At 48.8% G+C, this 20,723-nt stretch overlaps 1 long non-coding RNA gene across 1 annotated transcript in view; it reads right to left on the reverse strand.

Annotated features, from left to right (window-relative positions):
- Window positions 1-892: 892 nt before the first annotated feature.
- LOC116545425 overlaps window positions 893-20,723 on the reverse strand; it is a 21,863-nt gene continuing 2,032 nt past the window's right edge. The window contains exons 2-5 of the long non-coding RNA XR_004266307.1: window positions 4,419-4,472; window positions 4,142-4,317; window positions 3,900-4,011; window positions 893-1,015 (exon numbers count right to left, since the gene is read on the reverse strand). This is a non-coding gene — a long non-coding RNA (uncharacterized LOC116545425). The remainder of the gene's footprint in view (window positions 1,016-3,899; window positions 4,012-4,141; window positions 4,318-4,418; window positions 4,473-20,723) is intronic.

Below are 20,723 nucleotides of genomic sequence, written 5' to 3' on the forward strand. Positions count from 1 at the left end.
TCATCCCAGCACTTTGGGAGGCCGAGGCGGGTGGATCACGAGGTCAAGAGATCGAGACCATCCTGGTCAACACGGTGAAACCCCGTCTCTACTAAAAATACAAAAAATCAGCTGGGCATGGTGGTGCGTGCCTGTAATCCCAGCTACTCAGGAGGCTGAGGCAGGAGAATTGCCTGAACCCAGGAGACGGAGGTTGCGGTGAGCCGAGATCGCGCCATTGCACTCCAGCCTGGGTAACAAGAGCGAAACTCCGTCTCTCAAAAAAAAAAAAAAGAAAGGGTTATTGTCAGAAGAGTCAGTGGGGCTAGAGAATTTAGCCAAGCACATCGGATAGGTTTGGCAGAGACTGGGATCCAGAGAGACAGTCATAAATTCCTGGACTTAAAGAACTTCAGGGCCAGGCGAGGTGGCTCATGCCTGTAATCCCAGCACCCTGGGAGGCCGAGGTGGGCGGATCACGTGGTCAGGAGTTCAAGACCAGCCTGGGCATCACGGTGAAACCCCATCTTTGAAAAAATAAAAATAAAAATAAAAATAGACAGGGTTTCCCCGTGTTGGCCAGGATGGTCTCAATCTGCTGACCTTGTGATCCACCCACCTCGGCCTCCCAAAGTGCTGGGATTACAGGCGTGGGTCACCGTGCCCGGACCTCCAATGTTTTCGAATGCAACCCAGAGTCAAGTCTGAGGGACTAGACAGGGTCTGTGCAATTGTGTCACTGGGAAACCAAGCCGCTTGGGGCTGGTTGAAGCAATTTCCACTTGGGGCATCGTACCAAGGAAGAGTGCTCCAGTCACATCTGCTGAAGGACCCTGAGGTGCGCTTTTCTAAAGGGGCGTCCTGCCTATTAGAGAAAGCCCCCCAGAGCTAGGGTGCCTTACCCTGAGATGACCAGGCACGAATTACACTGAGTACTTGGCCCAAGGTCTCAGGGGAAGAGGCTGAGGGAAGATTCGCTGTTCTGGTGCTGTTTGGGATCAGCTGGATCAAAACATCTGGAGCAGGATGGCCGGCTCTTCAGCGGAGAATTTAGAGTGAGAAGGTCTAAGTCTCTCAAAACGTATGTGGTTTCTCCGTAGATGAGCTGCCATTGCTAACTGCACCACAATACAGGCACGATTCCTGGAACCCCAGCACTTTGGGAAGCCGAGGCGGGTGGATCACAAGGCCAGGAGTTCGAGACCAGCCTGGCCAAATTGGGGACTCTCCGTCTCTACTGAAAATACAAAAAATTATCCAGGCAAGGTGGCGCATGCCTGTAATCTCAGCTACTCAGGAGGCTGAAGCAGAATTGTTTGAACCCAGGAAGAGGAGGTTCCGGTGAGCCGAGATCACTCCAACGCACTCCAGCCTGGGCAATAGAGCAAGACTCCATCTCAAAAACAAACAAAAAAACGGTCTGGTGGTCCTGCTGGGATGCTGTCGGTCATGATTCTGGTTACGAGGGGTGGTTGGAATGCATTGGGACAGCAAAAAGCAGGGGGGGAGCAGAGAGCCGAAAGCCTCTAGCCCCAATCTACCCAAGCATTCCGTCATACAATCCCCCCCAAGGCACGACCCTGCTTAGCTTCTACACTGGGGCCCCTTCAGTCTGCTGTTGCTCCCAACGGCTGCTAAGACGGACCCCTTTGGGGACTTCCCAGATCGCTGAGGGGGGCGCAGGTGTGTGTGGAAATGGGAAAGGGAAAGCCAGGGTGTCAGGGGGTGGTTAGGAAACTTTGCAAGAAGCAGGAGAAATTGGGAAGGGGAACAAGCGGAAGCCAAAATCCTCCGGCACCCGTCTCACTAGGGAGTTCCCCACCCAAGCCGCAGCCAGGCCTGACCCTGCTTGGCTTCTGGGCTAGGCTGTCAAAGGCTGCTATGGCACCTGGAAGCTGCCCAAAAAACACACATGGAATAATCTGGGGCCCTGGCAGGGGCGCAGGCCAGTGAGGCAGAGGGCAGAGACCCAGAGAACGGGCGGGAAGTGTTGGCAAGAAGGTGGAAAGGCCAAAGCCTCCAGCCCCGGGCTTTGGAGGCGGCCCCCACTCAAGACCCTGCCAGGCCCACCCAGGTTGGCACAGAGCTCCCCCCAAGGGCGTCCACGCGTCCCGGGACCTCTTTGCAGGGGTTTGTCCGGGCACCCTGTGGGCCGCAGCACCCAAGGGTGCCCGGGTCCACAAGCTAAGCAGGGTCCAGCCTGGCCGAGGCTTGGATGGGAGACCAGGGCTGCAGAGTTTTGGCTTCCCGTTCTTCTCCGGCTTTCTGTCCCTTCTCACAACACTCCTCAGCCGCCCCTTGACTCTCTGGACACCGTTTCCTGCCCACTTGCACCCCCAGCATGGACTGTGGGGGTCCATGCCAGCTGACCCAGGTTGGCACAGGAGCCTGGAAGCCGAGCAGGGTACGACATGGCTGGGGCTTTTGGCCTCCCGCTGCCTTCCCACTTTCCCCCCCTTTTGGCAACTCTTCCCAACCGCCCTCTGACCCTCTGGCCTCTCGTTTCCTGCCCACCTGCGCCCCCGCCTCAAGCTGGGACTTCCTGGGGGGGGGGTTCCTTTTGGCAGCCCCAAGTTGCTATTAGCAGCCTGAGGGTGCCCCAGCCCGGAAGCTAAGCAGGATTGAGGCTGGCTGGTGCTTGGATGGGGGGCCTGGGTGGAAAGAGCAGGCCTGGAGGGTTTTGGCTCTCTGCTCTGTACCCACTTTCCCCCCTTATCACAACCGTTCACAACAATCCCCTCTCAGTTATGGTGTTTCCCCCGACAGTTATGGTGTTTCCCCCCCAGTTAGGCTGTTTTCCCCCCCAGTTATGGTGTTTCCCCCCAGACAGCTATGGTGTTCCCCCCCAGAGAGTTATGGTGTTCCCCCCAGACAGTTATGGTGTTTCCCCCCAGTTATGCTGTTCCCCCCCACAGTTATGGTGTTTCCCCCCCAGTTAGGCTGTTTTCCCCCCCAGTTATGGTGTTTCCCCCCAGACAGTTATGGTGTTTCCCCCCCAGTTATGCTGTTCCCCCCCAGTTATGGTGTTCCCCCCAGACAGTTATGGTGTTCCCCGCCAGACAGTTACGGTGTTCCCCCACAGAGAGTTATGCTGTTTCCCCGCCAGACGGTTATGGTGTTTGGGGCTGCCTAGACAGAGCCCCACGGGGAGGTCCAGAGTTGCTGTGAGGGTAGGAAGTACAAGTGCATTTGGGAAGCATTGTGGCAAGTGGGGAAAGTGGAAAGGGAGCTAAAGCCAACAGCCTCCAGCCCTCAGTCTCCCCAGGTGGTGCTTCATACAAGTAGCAGCAAGGCCTGACCCTGCTCGGTGGTCCTTGGCTGCTGAAATGGACCCCACGTGGAGATCTGGGCTGCAGTGGGGGGTGCATGAGGAGGAAAAAGAAGGGGCCAGAGAGTCAGGGGTCAGTTGGGAAGCATTGTGACAAGCAGAAGAATGTGGGAAGGGAGCAGGAGGGCCCCAGCCAGTCCCACCCTGCTGAGCTCTGTTCTGGGTGACCTCAAGCTGATATTGTGCCTGGGAGATTCCACGATGAATCCCCACTGGGAGGTCCCTGGCCACCGCGGGAGTAGGCGGGATGGAAAGGTAGGGTCAGAGTTAGCCAGTCTTTTGGAAGCGTTTTGACAAGCAAAAAATCCGGGAGGGAGACAGAAGCCGAAAGCCTCTAGCCCCTGGTCTCCCCAAGCAGCCCGCCATTCAAACCCCACCCAGGTCCGACCCTGCTTCACCTCTCAGTTGGGGCGCCTTCAGTGACGCGGGCGTGCACAGGTGGGAAAGAGATAGCCAGAATGTCAGGGGGTGGTTGAGAAGCTTTGCGAGAAGCAGGAGAAATTGAAAAGGGAACCGGATGCCCAAATCCTCCAGCCCCCATGTTTCCAGGCTGTCCCCCATCCAAGCCCAAGCCAAGCCCGACCCTGCTTACCTTCCCAGCTGAGGTGCCTTCAGGCTGTGAATGAAGTTTGTCATGACTTCAAAGACAAACCCCTTCAGGGAGGTCCCTGGCCAAGGCAGGGGCCCAGGCAGGTGGAAAACAGCTGGCCAGAGAGTTGGGGTTCATTGAGAAAGTGTTGTGACAACCAGGGGAAAGTGAAAAGGGGGGGATACTCCAGCCCCCCATCTTTCAAGGCAACCCCCCACCCAAGCCCCCACCAGGCTCAACCCTACTTAGCATCCATGCTGGGGCCCTCTCAGGGTGCCATGGCACCCAAGGGCCATCAGGCAGACCTCCACAAGTATGTCTCCGGCTGCTGTGGTGGTGCTCTTGGGTGGAGAAGTAGCATCCAGTGAGTCTCAGTTCAGTTGAGCAGCACTGGGACACGGGACAAGCACTGGGAGTCGGTCTGTGATTGGAAAGGACTGTTGCTAATTCTACTCATAATTGTCTTGTGCTATTTGTTAATCCTAAAAGGCAAAGCTGGAATAAAAGCAAGGACCCCCTCACCTGACTGAGCCACGGCTGAAGGACTCAGTGGGCGGAAGGCAGCAAAGCCTGCTGCTGTTGAAAAGAAAAAGGGGGAGACAGTGATGTTCACTTGGGGTGGGTGGCAAAACATTAAACATTAGGAAAAGTTGTAGATTGTAATCTCAAAACTTTTGTAAGGCCAAAAATTGTATTGAGGCACGCTGGAGGCAGCCACCTCGAGAGAGACACCCATGGACATGTCCTTGTCCTTGGCGGGGGTGCAGGCAGGTGGGAACGTGAAATAGACTGTTGGGAGGGGCTTGAAAAGCACTGACAGCTAGGGGACACTGGAAGGAATCGGGAAGCCAAAGCCACCAGCTCCTGTCTCCCCAGGCAGTCCCTCATCCAAAACCCAGCCAGACCCGATCCTGCTGAACTTCCAGGCTGCCTCACCTGGGGGCTGCCGAGACAAACCCTCACAGGGATGACACGGGTCTCGGTGGGGAGGTAGACAGCCAGGAAAGGGGGGACAGAGAGTCGAGTGGTAGTTGGGAAGTGTTGTGACACGCAGGGGAAAACTTGAAGGCAAAAAGTGAAGCCTCCAGCCCCCGGTCTTTCCAGGTGCTCAGGCGGTCCCCCATATAAGCCCAACCAAGGCCTGATGCTCTGCTTAGCTTCCAGGCTGAGGTGCCCTCAGGCTGCGATGACGTTCAGTGACTTCAGAGACAGACCCCTCAGGGAGGTCCTGGGCCACGGCAGGGTCTCAGGCAGGGAAAAGGCCTGGGCAGAGAGTTGGGGGTGTATGGAAAGCCTTACTATCGGGGGAAATCGGGAAGGGAGCAATAAGCCAAAAGCCTTCGTCCCCCTGTACCCCCAGTCAGTCCCACATCCAATCCCCAGCCAGGTGTGACGCTGCTCAGCTCCCGGGCTGGAGCACCCTCAGGTTGCTATGACACCTGGGGTCTACAGGGACAGATTTTTACCAGGAGGTCCTAGGCTGCCATGGGCTTGCAGGCTGATGGAAAACGGAGCAGTTGGGAAGCGTTGCAACAAGCAAAGAAAAGCTAAAAGCCTGCAGTCCCCAGTCCCTAGGCAGCACCCATACAAGCTCCAGCCAGGCTTGACCCTTCTTCGCTTCCATGCTTTGGCCCCCTCAGGGTGCTGTAATGTGTGAGGGCTGCTGGGCAGACCCCCCAAAGAATGTACAGGGCTTCCATGGGGGCAAAGGCAGGCAGAAAAATGTAGGGGGGGGGCAGTGAGTCAGGGGCGGTTGGGAAGCATTGGGACAAGCAGGGAAACGCAGAAGGGGAAAGTCAAAAGCCTCCACCCCTTGTTGTTCCCAGGTGGCCCCCCATCCAAGCTCCAGGCAAGTCTGACCCTGCTTAGCTTCTGGGCTGGGGTGCCCTCAAACTGCTATGGTGCCAGAGTGTTGATGTTTACTTGGGTGGCTGACAAAACATTAAATATTAGGAAAAATTATAGATTATAATCTCAAACCTTTCGGAAGGCCAAAAGGTTGTACTGAGGCAAGCTGAATGCAGCGGCCTCGTTAACATCAGCATAGGAAAGAGAGACAATCAAAGAGCTTCTGAATTTAATTCCATTTACCCCACATTTCTTTGTCACTCTGTTAACGTGTGTAAATTCTGTGCTGAGTGGCCCTGCCAGGAGATCAAAGGGAAATTACCTGTTAATAGTGTTTAGGCCCTGGCACCGAAGGCACTGAAAGATTTATCAGTCGTAAAACCATTCTTTTAACCATGTTGATTATCCACAAGTATGTTAACTTAGAGCCTCTGTTGTATCGAAGGGTGGATGAACAGAGGGTCTTGGTCAGTTGGATGCGTTTCACCTTCTGAAAGTAGCCAATGGCCATCCCTAGCTTACAGAAATCACTGTCATGGTGCGAGTGCACTCGTCCGTCGTTCGGTCAGGGTCTGCAGCCCAGATGTCCAAAGGTGGTACTTGAATCTCACCGGGGGGCTCCTGAGATGGACACCCATGAAAAAGTCCCTGTTCTTGGTGGGGGTGCAGGCAAGCACAACCAGAAATACAAAGCCAGAGCATCAAGAGCGCTGTGACAAGCGGGGACAGCAGAAGGAATCAGAAAGCTAAAGCGTCCTTCCTGTGTCCCCAGGCGGCCTCCCATCTGAGCCCAGCCAGGACCCACCCTGCTTAGCTTCTGGACTGCAGCACTGCAGGGCTGCTATAGCCATGTCTGGGCCTCTGCCCACTGGCAAGCAGGACTGCGGATAGTTCCATGCTGGTAGATTGAAAAGAAGAGTTAGAGTTCATGGGGCACGTAGTTCCACGCCGGTAGATTGAAAGGAAGAGTTATAATTCACGGGGGTGCATAGTCACACACCGGTATATTGAAAAGATGTACAGTTCACAAGGGCACATAGTTCCATGCTGGTAGATTGGAAAGAGGACATGGCGTTTATGAGGGCGCATAGTTCCAGGCAGGTAGATTGGAAAGAAGGGTTAGGGTACACCGGGGTGCATAATTCCACACCGGTAGACTGAAGAGTTAGGGTTCACGAGGGCTCATAGTTCCACAGCGGTAGAATGAAAAGAGTTAGGGTTCATGGGGGCACATAGTTCCATGCCAATAGATTGAAAAGAAGACTCAGAGTTCATGGGGGCACATAGTGCCATGCCGGTACATTGAAGAGTTAGGGTTCACGGGGCACATAGTTCCATGGCAGTAGACCGAAAAGCAGGGTTAGAGTTCACGGCGGCACATAGTTTCACACTGGTAGATTGAAAAGAAGAACTAGAGTTCATGGTGGGGCATAGTTCCACACCGGTAGATTTAAAAGAAGAGTTAGAGTCCACAAGGGCACACAGTTCCATGCCGATTGATTGAAAAGAAGACTTAGGGTTCACAGGGGGGCATAGTTCCACACCAGTAGATGAAGCGTTGGAATTCGCGGGGCACATAGTTCCATGCAGATAGATTGAAGAGTTAGAGTTCATGGGGGCACACAGTGACACGCTGGTAGATTGAAAAGATTTACAGTTCACAGGGGTGTAGAGTTCCACGCCGGTAGACTGAAGAGTTAGAGTTCACGGGGCACGTAGTTCCACACTGGCAGACTGAAAAGAAGAATTAAGAGTTCACAGGGTCACATAGTTCCACGCTGGTAGATTGAAAAGGAGAGTTACAGTTTATGAGGGCGCATACTTCCAATGAGGTAGACTGAAAAGCAGAGTTGGAACTCACGGGGCAGCATAGTTCCACGCCGGTAGATTGAAGAGTTAGAGTTCACATGGCACATAGTTCCACGCCGGTAGATTGAAAAGAAGAGTTAGAGTTCACGGGGGCGCATAGTTCCACGGTAATAGATTGAAAACAAGATTTAAAGTTCATGGGGTGCTTAGTGTTACACCAGTAGATTGAATACAAGATTTAGAGTTCACTGGGGCTCATATTTCCATGCCATTCGACTGAAGAGTTAGAGTTCGCGGGGGCGCACAGTTCCACGCCGGCAGATTCAAAAGAAGAGTTAGAGTTCACAGGGACGCATAGTTTCACGCCGATAGATTGAAAACAAAACTTAGAGTTCACCGGGGCGGCTAGTGTTATGCCGGTAGATTGAATACAAGATTTAGAGTTCACAGGGGCTTATATTTCCACGCCATTCAACTGAAGAGTTAGAGTTCATGGACCACATAGTGCCACCCAGTAGACTGAAAAGAACAGTTAGAGTTTATGGTGGCATATAGTGCCATGCTGGTAGATTGAAAAGAAGATTTAGAGTTCACGGGGCACATAGATCCACACCAGGTTATTGAAAAGAAGTGTAAGAACTCACGGTGGCGCACAGTTCCATCGCGGTAGATTGAAAAGCAGACTGAAGATTTCAGGGGGTGCATCGTACCACACCGGTATATTGAAAATAAGATTTACAGGTCATGGGGGCGCATAGTTCCACACCAGTAGATTGTAAAGAAGACTTAGAGTTTATGAGGTTGCAGGGTTGCATGCCGGTACATTGAAGAGTTAGGGTACACTGGGGTGCATAATTCCACACCAGTAGACTGAAAAGAGAGTTCATGGGGGCGCATAGTTCCATGCCAGTAGATTGAAAAGAAGAGTTAGATTCCACAGGGGTGCATAGTGCCACTCTGGTAGATTAAAAAGATTTACAGTTCATGGGGGTGCATAGGTCCACACTGGTAGACTGAAGAGTTAAGTGTCCACGGGCACATATTTCCACACCGGTAAACTGAAAAGAAGAGTTACAGTTCACAGGGGCACATGCTGCCACACCAGTAGATTGAAAAGATGATTTAGAGTTCACAGGGGTGCATACTGCCACGCCAGTAGATTGAAAAGAAGGCTTAGGGTTCATGGGGGTGCACAGTTCCATGCTGGTAGATTGAAAGGAAGACAGAGTTCATGGGGGCACGCAGTTCCACGGCGGTAGATTTAATAGGGTTCACAGGTGCGCATAATTCCACACCAGTAGATTGAAAAAAGAGTTAGAGTTCATGGGTGCACATAGTTCCACACCAGTATTTGAAAAGAAGAGTTAAGAGTTCATGGGGGGCGCATAGTGCCATGCCGGTAGATTGAAAAGAAGTTAGAGTTCATGGGGGCGCATAGTTCTACATCAGTAGATTGTAAAGGGGAGTTGGAGTTCACAGGGGCACACAGCTCCACACTGGTATATTGAAAAGTACAGGCAAGTGAAGGAGCAGGAGGGACAGCGTGGTTAGAAAACCTACAGTCACACCCTACTCCTTGGGAAAAGGCTTGAATGTTTTACACTCTGAGGAAGAACAGGAGGGGGAGCAGACCATTCAGAGGCTGATGATCAGTGATAGGGTCAGAGAAGGGAGGACATGGCTCAACAAGCTTGTCTGAGGAGACTGAAACAACCCCCTGCCTTAGTGGAGTTTTTTGGGTTTTTTTTTGAGACGGAGTTTCGCTCTCGTTACCCAGGCTGGAGTGCAATGGCGCGATCTCGGCTCACCGCAACCTCCGCCTCCTGGGTTCAGGCAATTCTCCTGCCTCAGCCTCCTGAGTCGCTGGGATTACAGGCACGCGCCGCCATGCCCAGCTAATGTTTTTTGTATTTTTAGTAGAGACGGGGTTTCACCATGTTGACCAGGATGGTCTCGATCTCTTGACCTCGTGATCCACCCGCCTCGGCCTCCCAAAGTGCTGGGATGACAGGCGTGAGCCACCGCGCCCAGCCCTTAGTAGAGTTTTAATAAAAGAAATATAGGAGTCATACTTACAGTTTGTCTGTGCTATTTTAACCCGCAGATTACTGAGCGTTACAAAAAAGTGACTCCCACTTTTCTTACCAAACGCCCAGGAATCCAGCGCTGACTTCTCCACAGCAGTAGCTCCAGAGGCTACACTAAGCGCAGCAATAAGGAACCCAAAGATTCCGTGCCAGATGTAGGGATGATGGCCCACAGGGTTGTGGGGTGTCCCTTATGCCGTGCTGAGGCACAGGATCCAAGAAATAAAGAGACAGGACACAAAACTACAAAGAAAATGCAGCCGGGCTCGGGGGACCACGCCACCTATGAGTGGAGTCAGGCGAGGCCCCGAATGTCCAAAGGTGTGAATATTTATTGTATGTAGGTTAGGGGGCAGGGCAGTGAGTGGAGTCATCTTTAAGGATAGTGATAGGGTCGTGAGCAATAAAACAAGGGGTCCACCCCCATTTAGGTCACCAAGGTTGGGAGGCGGACAGTGTGCAGCAGGGGATCCATGTCTATTAGGTCATCAAGGCAACGGCCATGTGCAGTAAAGGGTCCACCCCCATTAGGTCACTGAGGTTTGGAGGTGGGCCATGCACAGTGAAGAGGGTGCAGTGTGCAATCCCTCTATCTATAAGCAAGCTACTAAGAAGATTTATAGGATGCTTTAAGTCACATAGCAGTGACAGAGCTGTCAGGGTCTACACCACCTGCTGGCAGCTTCCACTGACTTCTACAGGGGAATGCTTTGCGAGAGCAGGTAACAAGGGCTGATAAAGTTCACAGTTACCAAGGTGCGATTGCCCGCCTCAGGGCAGCCCTCTGCAACAACTGGAGCAAGGTCCTACAACTCCTTTATCAGGAGGAGTGGCTCTCGCCCCAAGCCTGCCACACAGCCGGTATCTTTACGATACTGAACACTGTCTTCTGGGCCATGGATTCTTGTCCTGGTACAACTGTTTTTCCCTTAAATCATGCTCTGCGCTGTGTCTGTTCTAGGCATCCCTCCAACTTTATTGATTTTTTTCTTTTTTTAAGACTACTTAAGTGCAGTAGTGAGAAGGGGGAAAGACAACTGAGATAACTCACTACCTTCGGACCAGCCATTCCTCCAACTATAAGCTGATTATTCCTTAATTCATGCTATGTACTGTATCAACTCTAGGCATTCCTCTCATTATAAACTAAGATACAGTTTTATATATACGCATAAAACTGAGTGGTAAGATATTCTTCAGGCACTCACTCTATGAACTAATACATGATTACATATACAGGATTGTATAAAGGGAAATAAGTGAGTAGTAACACTATAAACTGAGATAATCTCCAAGCCCTAATTCTATAAAATATGATTATACAAAGAATTATATAAAAGGAAATAACTGAGTAATAACACTATGAACTGACATAATCTCCAAGCCCTAATTCTATAATATATGATTATATAAAGGATTATATAAAAGGAAATAACAGCGCTAACACTATAAACTGAGATATTCTCCAGGTCTTAATTGTGCCAGGATTCTGCTTAGCTCTCTTTCCTCTGTACATATATGGAGGGTTACCCACACAGGAGAATTCCTTGAAACCAGGAGGCAGAGCTGCAGTGAGCCGGTATCAGACCACTGCACTCCAGCCTGGCCGACAGGCAAGATCCCGTCTCAAAAACAAGAAACAAAGAAAAACAAAACGCCTGGGACTGGCAGGGTGCAGTGGCTCACACCTGTAATCTCAGCACTTTGGAAACCCAAGGCAGGTGGATGGATCACTGAGGTCAAGACTTTGAGACCAGCCTGACCAACATGGAAAAACCACATCTATACTGAAAATACAAAAATCAGCCATGTGTGGTGGTGCACGCCTGTAATCCCAACTACTCTGAAGCCTGAGGCAAGAGAATCGCATGACACCAGCAGGTAGAGGTTGCAGTGAGCTGAGATTGCACTACTGCGTTCCAGCCAGGGCAACAGAGCAAGACTCTGTCTCAAAAAAAGAAAAGGAAAAAGAAACTGAAAAGACAACCACAGAAAGGAAGAGAATATTTGTGCATTATACGTCCAACAGCAACAGTCTGTTAACCACGAAGTATAATTTGGATCACTCAACAACAAAAACAACAAATCTGTAAAATGGAGAAACAGTTGAACACACACTTTGCCAATAAGACATGCAATTGGAAAACAAGCACATAAAAAGATGATCAATACCATCATCTAAACTGAAACCACAATGACATACTCCTTCACACACACTAGAAAGGTTAAGATTCAAGAAATGTAAAATGACAAGTGTTAGCAAGGTGGGAGAGAAATTACAACCCTTAAATACTTTATATCAAATATAAGATGGTGTAGCCTATTTTTAATGTAGTTTGGTATCTCCTCAAAAAGTTAAAAATAGGCCAGGCATAGCAGCAAATGCCTGTAATTCCAGCACATTGGGAAGCCGAGACAGGTGGATTACTTCAGTCCAGGAGTTCAAGACCAGCCAGTACGACAGAGCAGAACCCCACCTCTACTAGAAATACAAAAATTAGCCAGGCATGGTGGGACAAACCTTTAGTCCCAGCTACTTGTGAGGCTGAGGCGGGAGGATTGCTTCAGCCCAGAATGTGTAGGTTGCAGGAAGCCAAGACTGCACCACTGCACTCCATGCTGGGCAACAGCACAACACCCTGTCTCAAAAAAGAGAGGTCAGGCATGGTGGCTAACGCCTGCAATCCCAGCACTTTAGGAGGCCAAAGGCGAATGGATCACTTGAGGTCAGGAATCAAGACCAGCTTGGCCAGCATATTCAAACCCCGTCTCTACTAAAAATATAAAAATTACCCAAGGATGGTGGAATGCACCTGTAATCCTAGCTACTTGGGAGGCTGAGGCAGGTGAATTGCTTGAACCCAGAAGGCGGAGGTTGCAGTGAGCCGGTATCAGGCAACTGCACTCCAGCCTGGCTGACAGAGCAAGATCCAATTTCAAAAAAAAAAAAAGAAAAACAAAATGCCTGTGAGTGGCGGGGTACAGTGGCTCACACCTGTAATCCCAGCACTTTGGGAGACCAAGGTGGGTGGATCACCGAGGTCAGGAGTTCGAGACCAGCCTGATCAACATGGAAAAACCCCGTCTCTACTAAAAACACAAAAATTAGCCGGGCATCTTGGGACACACCTGTAATCCCAGCCATTCAGGAGCCCAAGGCCAGAGAATCCCTTGAACCCGTGAGGTGGAGGCTGCAGTGTGCCAAGATTGCACTATAGCACTGGGCAAGAAAGCAAGACTCCACCTCAAAAAACAAACAAACAAAAATAGCCAGGCATGGTAGCAAGAGCTTCTAATCTCAGCTACTTGGGAGGTTCATACAGGAGAATGTTTTGAACCCAGGAGGTGGAGGTTGCAGTGAGCCAAGATCACGCCACTGCACTTCAGCCTGGGTGACAGAACAAGACTGGGTCTCAAAAAAAAAAAGAAAGAAAAAGTGAAAAAAAAAAAAAAACACATAGAACGGAAGAAAATATTTGTGCATTATATAACACTCTGTTAACCACAATGTATAATTTGGATAACTCAAGAACAAAAACCACAAAATTACAAAATGGAGAAACAGTTGCACACACACTTTGCCAATAAATCATACAAACTGAAAGCAGGCACATAAAAAGATGATCAACACCATTATCATTATGGTCATCTAAATGGAAACAACGAAGACACACACTAGAAACGCTGTGATGTAAGAAATGTAAAGTAATAAGTGTTTCAAGGTCGCAGGGAAATCACAACCTTAAAACACTGTATGTGGAACATAAAACGGTGCAGCCTACTTTTAACATAGTTTGGTATTCTCTCAAAAAGTTAAAAACAGGCTGCGCCTCCTAGCTAAGGCCTTTAATCCTAGCATATTCAGAGGCCAAGGCAGGTGGATCATGAGGTCAGGAATTTGAAACAAGCATAGCCAAAACCGTGAAACCCCATCTCTACTAAAAATAGAAAAAAATAGCTGGGTGTGGTGATGGGTGCCTATACTCCCAGCTGCTCAGGAGACTGACACATGAAAATTACTTGAACCCACGAGGGGGAAGCTATGGTGAGCAGAGATTGTGCCACTGCACTCTACCCTGAGCAACACAGGGAGGCTCCATTTCAAAAAAAAAAAAAAAAAATGGAAGGTCATCTCACAGATGATCTAATAATGGATTATTTCCTTGACTTTAGAAAAATCCCATTAACTTTTCTACTTTTAGATAACTGCTATGACTCTAAGAACTTATCCAGACAAAGCCTTAAAAACCCGAGGTGGTCACTGGGTGAATGGGCTGGGAGAACACACATAAAATCCCCGCCGAGACACCCAGGAGCCTGTGTCCCCATGAGTGGGACTGCAGGCAGGTGTAGCAGACTGGATGGGAGAGCGCAGCAGGCAGGAGCGCTCAGGGTCTGGAGGCCATGGTTCTAAGGCCACTGAGAAGCTATTGGCAATGTTAAATCCAGAACTTGACAGGATGATTTGGGGACAGTAAATATGCCACTATCAAGTGAGATCTCCAGTGGTTGTGGGACAGATGAGAACACCTCCAGGTGGGCTGCACTGAGCAGAATGCGGCACCAGGCCAGGGGTTCCTACCAGGAATGCGGGCTCTGCACCTGTTCAGGAGGAAAGGCTGGGTGGACCCAGCGTAGAGTCATCTCTGCTCTTTACATCTGTCAAGGCTGTTAAAACTCAGCATCAGCTGAGCATAGTGGCTCATGCCTGTCACCCCAGCACTCTCGGAGGCCAAGGTGGGTGGATCACCTGAGGTCAGGAGTTTGAGACCAGCCTGGCCAACATGGTGAAATCCCATCTCTACTAAAAATACAAAAGATCAGTTGGGTATGGTCGCAAATGCCTGTCATTCCACCTACTCGGGAGGCTGAGGCAGGGGAATCTCTTGAACCCAGGAGGCGGAGGCTACAGTGAGCAGACATCGTGCGATTGCACTCCAGCCTGGGCAAAGAGTGAAACTCCATCTCAAAAAAAAGAAAAGAAAATTGAGAGTGACAGGAACAATTCCCAAAAAGGAAATTGGGCCCACATGGAAAGAGACATTTTTCTGCCAAATGGGGAAGGCAGTGAAGTAGGTCTGCGTACTGGACTTTCACATAGAAACCATGTATTCTTAGCTGGGCACGGTGGCTCATGAGGTCAAGAGATCAAGACCATCCTGGCCAACATGGTGAAACCCTGTCTCTACCAAAAATACAAATAATTAGCCAAGGTGGTGATGCACACCTGTAATCCCACTACTGGGAAGGCTGAGGCAGGAGAATCCCTTGAACCCAGGAGGTGGAGGTTGCAGTGAGCTGAGATCACACCTTTGCACTCCAGCCTGGCAACAGAGCAACATTCTGCCTTCAAAAAATAAAAAGAAAAAGAAAAGAAAAAGAAACCATGTGTTTCCGGATTTGGGGGTTATGTGGGGGTCACCTGGGGGAGTGTTTCTGCTTTTGGTGAAACACACAGGGGTATTTTGTGTGAAGCTGGCACAGCAATAATTGCTGGGGAATCGGAGAGACAGAAGTCATGCTAACTGAAATTCCAAGCCTGTCAATACCACGTCAGAAAGCCAGGAACAGCAGCACACTCCATAACAGATGCCAAATTCAGCCCAAACCCAGGCCAGCACAGGCTGTGAACCCGGTGCCCCGGCAAGAGCCGGTCCCATCCTCGGTGCTGCAAATGCTCCAAAGGCCATGTCTGCGCCCCGAGTGATATGTGTTCTGAGGGACACATGCGTGTTCCAGGGGTTATATGCGTGTGATGGGTGTGGTGTTAGTCTGACAGTGTTAGGGGTGTTCTGGGTGATATGTGTGCCCCAAGGGACACGTGTGTTCTGGGGGTTGAGTGTGGCGGGTGTTGCGTTAATCTGATGGGTGTCAGGGTCATTCTGATCATTATGTGTGTTCTGAAGGACACATGCGTGTTCTGGGGGTTACATGAGTGAGAAGGGTGTTAGGTTAGTCTGACAGTGTCACCTGTGCGTTTCAGGTGATAAAAGCCCTCTGAGTCTGACGGTGTCACAGTCATTCCAGGTGTTATGTGTGTGTTCCCAGGGACACATGCGTGTTCCCGGGGTTATATGGGTGTGATGGACGTTGAGTAAATCTGACAGCATCATTTGTACATTCCAGGTGATATGTGCACTCTGACAGTGTCACTGGCATTCTGGGCATACATATGTGATCTGAGGGATACATTTGTGTTCTAGGTGTTGAGATAGTGGGTCTCACTTCTACATTCCAGGTGATATGTGCGCACTCTTGAGTCGGATGTTGTCACGGGCTTTCTGGGTGATATGTGTGCACTCTAAGAAACACATGCATGTTCTGGGGGTTATATGAGTGTGACTGGTGCTGCGCTAGTCTGACTGTGTCACAGTCATTCTGGGTGATATGGGAGGACTCACAAGCATTCCCGCGTTCTGTGCGCTGTGAGAGATACATCCGAGCTCCCGGAATCAGACCTGCATGGCGGCTGCTGCCTTTCCATAACGGGTGTGACATCTGTACAACAGGTGCTAACGCCGGCACCACAGACGGAGCGTTACGGTATTATGGGTGGTTATCATCAGTGTGGCAGGTGTTCTATTTGCTCTCCTGATGCTGCATGTCTGTTCTGAACCTATGCTGTGGCCCCGAGGCCGCCTCACCTTGAGTGCGGAGTAAGAGCCTTGGCTGTGCTGGATTCACCGTGGTTTTTGGTTTCTAATTTTCCACACGGAGAATCTCTGTACCTCAGCAGTCAGGATGGCAAACAGGAAAGATTGTACTCACCGTGGATGCTGGCTCGAGGTTTCCCAAAGTGAGGGGCATCCCCTGGTCTGTGCTGAGAACCCCGTTCCTGCCCTCGCAGGGGACTGCGTGGAGGAAATGGGCAGCATTGTGGCCCCAGGATTAGAAAAGCAGGGCTCGCACACTCTCTGCTAGAGGCCGGGGGCACTGCAGGGCCCTGGTGCTCACGCCACTGCTGGTGGACGCGAGCCCTGTGGTGGCCGTCCTGCTACACTACTTAAGGACAGGGAAAATGTGGCACATATACACCACGGAATATTATGCAGCCATCAAAAAGGATGAGCTTGTGTCCTTTGTAGGGACATGGATGAACCTGGAAACGATCATTCTCAGCAAACTGACACTAGAGCAGACAATCAAACACCGCATGTTCTCACTCACAGGCGGGTGCTGAACAATGAGAACACATGGACACAGGGAGGGGAGCACTACACACTGGGGTCTGTAGGGGGGAAATAGGGGAGGAACAGCAGGAGGTGGGGAGTTGGGGAGAGACAGCATGGGGAGAAATGCCAGATATAGGTGAAGGGGAGGAAGGCAGCAAATCACACTGCCATGTCTGTACCTATGCAACAATCTTGCATGTTCTTCACATGTACCCCATAACATAAAATGCAGTAAAAAATAAAATAAAATTTGAAAAAAAAGACAGTCTAAAGGTGAAGTGTTCAGCACCATTGTTCTAGAAATGCAAAATGACACAGAGCCTACTACCCACGTGTTTCTAAAAATGAAGAAGTGATGATTAATTGTAAACCACAGGAAACGAAATGAACATGGATGAACATTTTACAACTTATACAAAAATTCACTCAGACTTTAAGCTTACTCTAGCCTTTACTGTAACCCTAATCCTAAACCTCACTAACCCTTTCACCCTAACCCTTCACTGTAATCCTGACCTCTCAACCTACCCGTTACTCACCTGATCTCTCCCCCTAATCTCTACCATGCAACTCCCAACCACCAACCTGAACCTCCTATCTGAAAGCTCTTATGCTACAATCTTTAATTGGTTAACTCTGAACCCTTCAACCCTTATCTCCTGATTTTGTAATATGCTGACACACTAAATACTAACTGCAGTCTATGCACAACCTCATCCTGATCTCTCCTACTCAGTGCCAAGCCACTTCGAGGACTGATCTGTAACCTCAGAAATGTAGACTTAATAATCCTCAACAAACTAATGGCAAATTTAAACCAACAGCATTGGGAAAGGGTCAAACACCACGAACGTGAGTTTTTATCCCAGTAAATCAATACCATTCACGTAACACACAGTGTTGTTAGAATGAATGAAAAACACCCCATAATTCTCTCAGCTGTTATAGAAAGGGCTTTCAACAAAGCTGGGATTACAGACACATGCCACCATGCACAGCTAATTTTGTCTTTTTAATAGAGACAGGTTTTCAGCATGTTGGCCAGGCTAGTCTTGAGCTCCTGACCTCAGGTGATCCACCTGCCTTGGCCTTCCAAAGTGCTGGGATTACAGGCGTGAGCCACTGTGCCTGGCCAAAAAATACATTTTATATGTATACACTAGCAATGAATAATCTGAAAACAACATTATAAAAATTCACTTTAAGTGCTGGGTGCAGTGACCCATGCCTGTAATGCCAGCATTTTGGGAGGCCGAGGCAGGTGGATCACGAGGTCAAGAGATCGAGACCATCCTGGCCAACACGGTGAAAATCCGTCTCTACTAAAAATATAAAAATTAGCCACGTGTGGTAGCACACGTCTGTGGTGCCAGCTACTCAGGAGGCTGAGGCAGAAGAATCGCTTGAACCCAGGAGGCAGAGGTTGCAGTGAGCTGAGATTGCACCACTGCACTTCAGCCTGGTGACAAAGCAAGACTCCATCTCAAAAACAAACAAACAAACAAACAAAATATATATATATAATTCCACTTTAAATAATACCAATAGCAGTAATATGGTTAGAAATAAATGTAATCAAAGGGTAAAACTTAGAAGGGGGAAATTATAAGACATTGCTTAATGAAATCAAAGCCCAAATAAATGTAAAAACATGTCACATTCATGGATTTGAAGACCATATTTGTTAAGTTTGCGAAACTACACAAAGCAATCTACAGATTTAATGTTATTCCTACTAAAATCCCAAAGGCCTTGGGACAGAAATGGGAAAGCTGATCCTAATGTTTATATGGAATTTCAAGGAACCCTGAAAAGCCAAACCAATCCTGAAAAATAACTCCAAATCTGGAGGTTCGTACATCCCAATTTCAATTCTTATTACAAAGCAATAGTAATCAAAACAGCGTGATACTGGTACAAGAATAAACAGAAAGATCAACTGAATTGGGAGTCCAGACATAAAACAATACCTCCATGCTCAACTGATTTTAGACAAGATCCATAACCATTAAATTGGGGGGGAAATGCTGTGCTCAACAAGTGATGTAAGGCAACGTGCTATCCACATAGAGGGAAATGAAATTGTAGCCTTACCTATTACCACATAGAAGAAATTAACTTAAAATGGATCAAAGACCTAAATATGGCAAAACTAAAAACTCTATAAGAAAGCATACAGTTTGTCCTTCAAGACCTTGGATGTTGCAGTAGTTTCTTAGATCTGACACTGAAACCACAAAAGGAAAAATAAATCAATTGATTTCCTCAAAATTCAAAACTTTTATGCCTCAGAAAACATGGGGGAAAAAAAAAGGTTGAACGACGAAATTGTTGTAATAGAAAAAACAACTGTCTTCTATTTCTCAACACTCAACACAGGACACTTTTGTTAACAGATGCATTGGTTTTTTTCCCGACACAGACCAAATCTTGGGTACCAGCTGGATGTCAATCCAGTTCTGCCATTAACTAGAGAAAGCATCAGACCCCGCAGGCTAAGGGCTCAGTCATAGGAACGCTGGTCATGCCTCTTGTTGCTTGCAAATTGAATTGACAAACTCAAGGATGATAAAAAGAAAGTGACTTAATGCCAGAGCTTAGATGAAGGGAACATACAGGCTCTTGCCTTTAGAAAACTTCCACTTTTGGGGTGGAAAGCGGGAGATTTAAAAGGGGGACTTTGCAGAATGGCATGCAGGGGATGGCGTGAGGAGTTGCAGGGTCTATGGGACTTGCTCTGATATTTCATCCATTAGGTGGTCTGGCCAGCACGACCGGGGCAGAGCCAGGTTGTAAACTGACTGGTGTCTCCTGGTGGGGGAAGAGTTTGGAGATGCCTAGTTTATTGCAAGGTTTAGTCCCTGGAGCTTCTAAGTAAATGTACAGTAAGAAAAGTTTCCAGTGTAGGAAGTGTCTGGTGGAGACACAGTAAATCTTATAAAAGCATTCCTAAAGAGCTAAGTAGGAAGTGCAGAAAAAGCAAAACAGTAAAAGTAATTCATTTCTTCTTTAAGAAAATACAGGTACTCAGTTGCAAGACTGTAACTACTAAAGATGCCAATCACAAATAGCAGGTTCCCAGGTTACCTTCTGTGTGATTTGGCTACACATTGGAGGCTCCCACAACACCCTTATTGGATTCAGCATAACACATTACAGAACCCATGAAAACAGTGTGCTTACTATTGCTGACTTATTACTAAGGATATTTTAAAGGCTACAAATGAACAGGCAAATGAAGAGATGCACAAGGTGAGGGATGTGGAAGGGGTGCAGGCCTCCCCTGCCCTCTCCTGTGATCCTCCCAGCATCTCCCCATGGTCAGCAACAGAGACAATCTCCTAACCCTGTCCTTTATTATGTAGGCAGATTGGCTACATCAGTGGCCACAAGTGATCAATTCAACCATCAGCACCTCTCTCCTTAACAGAGTTGGGAGGGGAGATGAAATTTCAAATCCTCTAATGACAAGGCTGGTTTCCTTGGCAGCCAGGCCCACTGAGGCTGTCCAGGTCCCCCCAGTCATCAGTCATCTCATTAGCATATGAAGGACACGTCACTTCATACATTCCTAAGGCTTACCACTGCCTCGGGACAAAAGGCTTAGCTCTCTGTCTGTCTCAGGACACCACAGCAGAGACCACACATTAACACTTATTATGCCCCAATAACCCACAAAATGGAAGAAAAAATCTGCACATTAGATACTTCATAAGTGTCTGTTATCCAAAATATATAAATAACTTTAACAACTCAACAAAGACAGCCAAATGTAAAAATTGACAAAGCACTTTAATACAAAGTGCACCAACAAGCGCCTAAAAAGATGCATAATATCATTAGTCATAATTAAAACCATAAAGAGATACGCCTTAACTCACACTAGAATAGTTACACTAAAAAAAAGAGTT

The sequence above is a fragment of the Sapajus apella genome, unplaced genomic scaffold (genome assembly GCF_009761245.1).
Source record: "Sapajus apella isolate SASKATOON/1434 unplaced genomic scaffold, GSC_monkey_1.0 scaffold267, whole genome shotgun sequence".
In the NCBI taxonomy this organism is placed as follows: domain Eukaryota; kingdom Metazoa; phylum Chordata; class Mammalia; order Primates; family Cebidae; genus Sapajus; species Sapajus apella.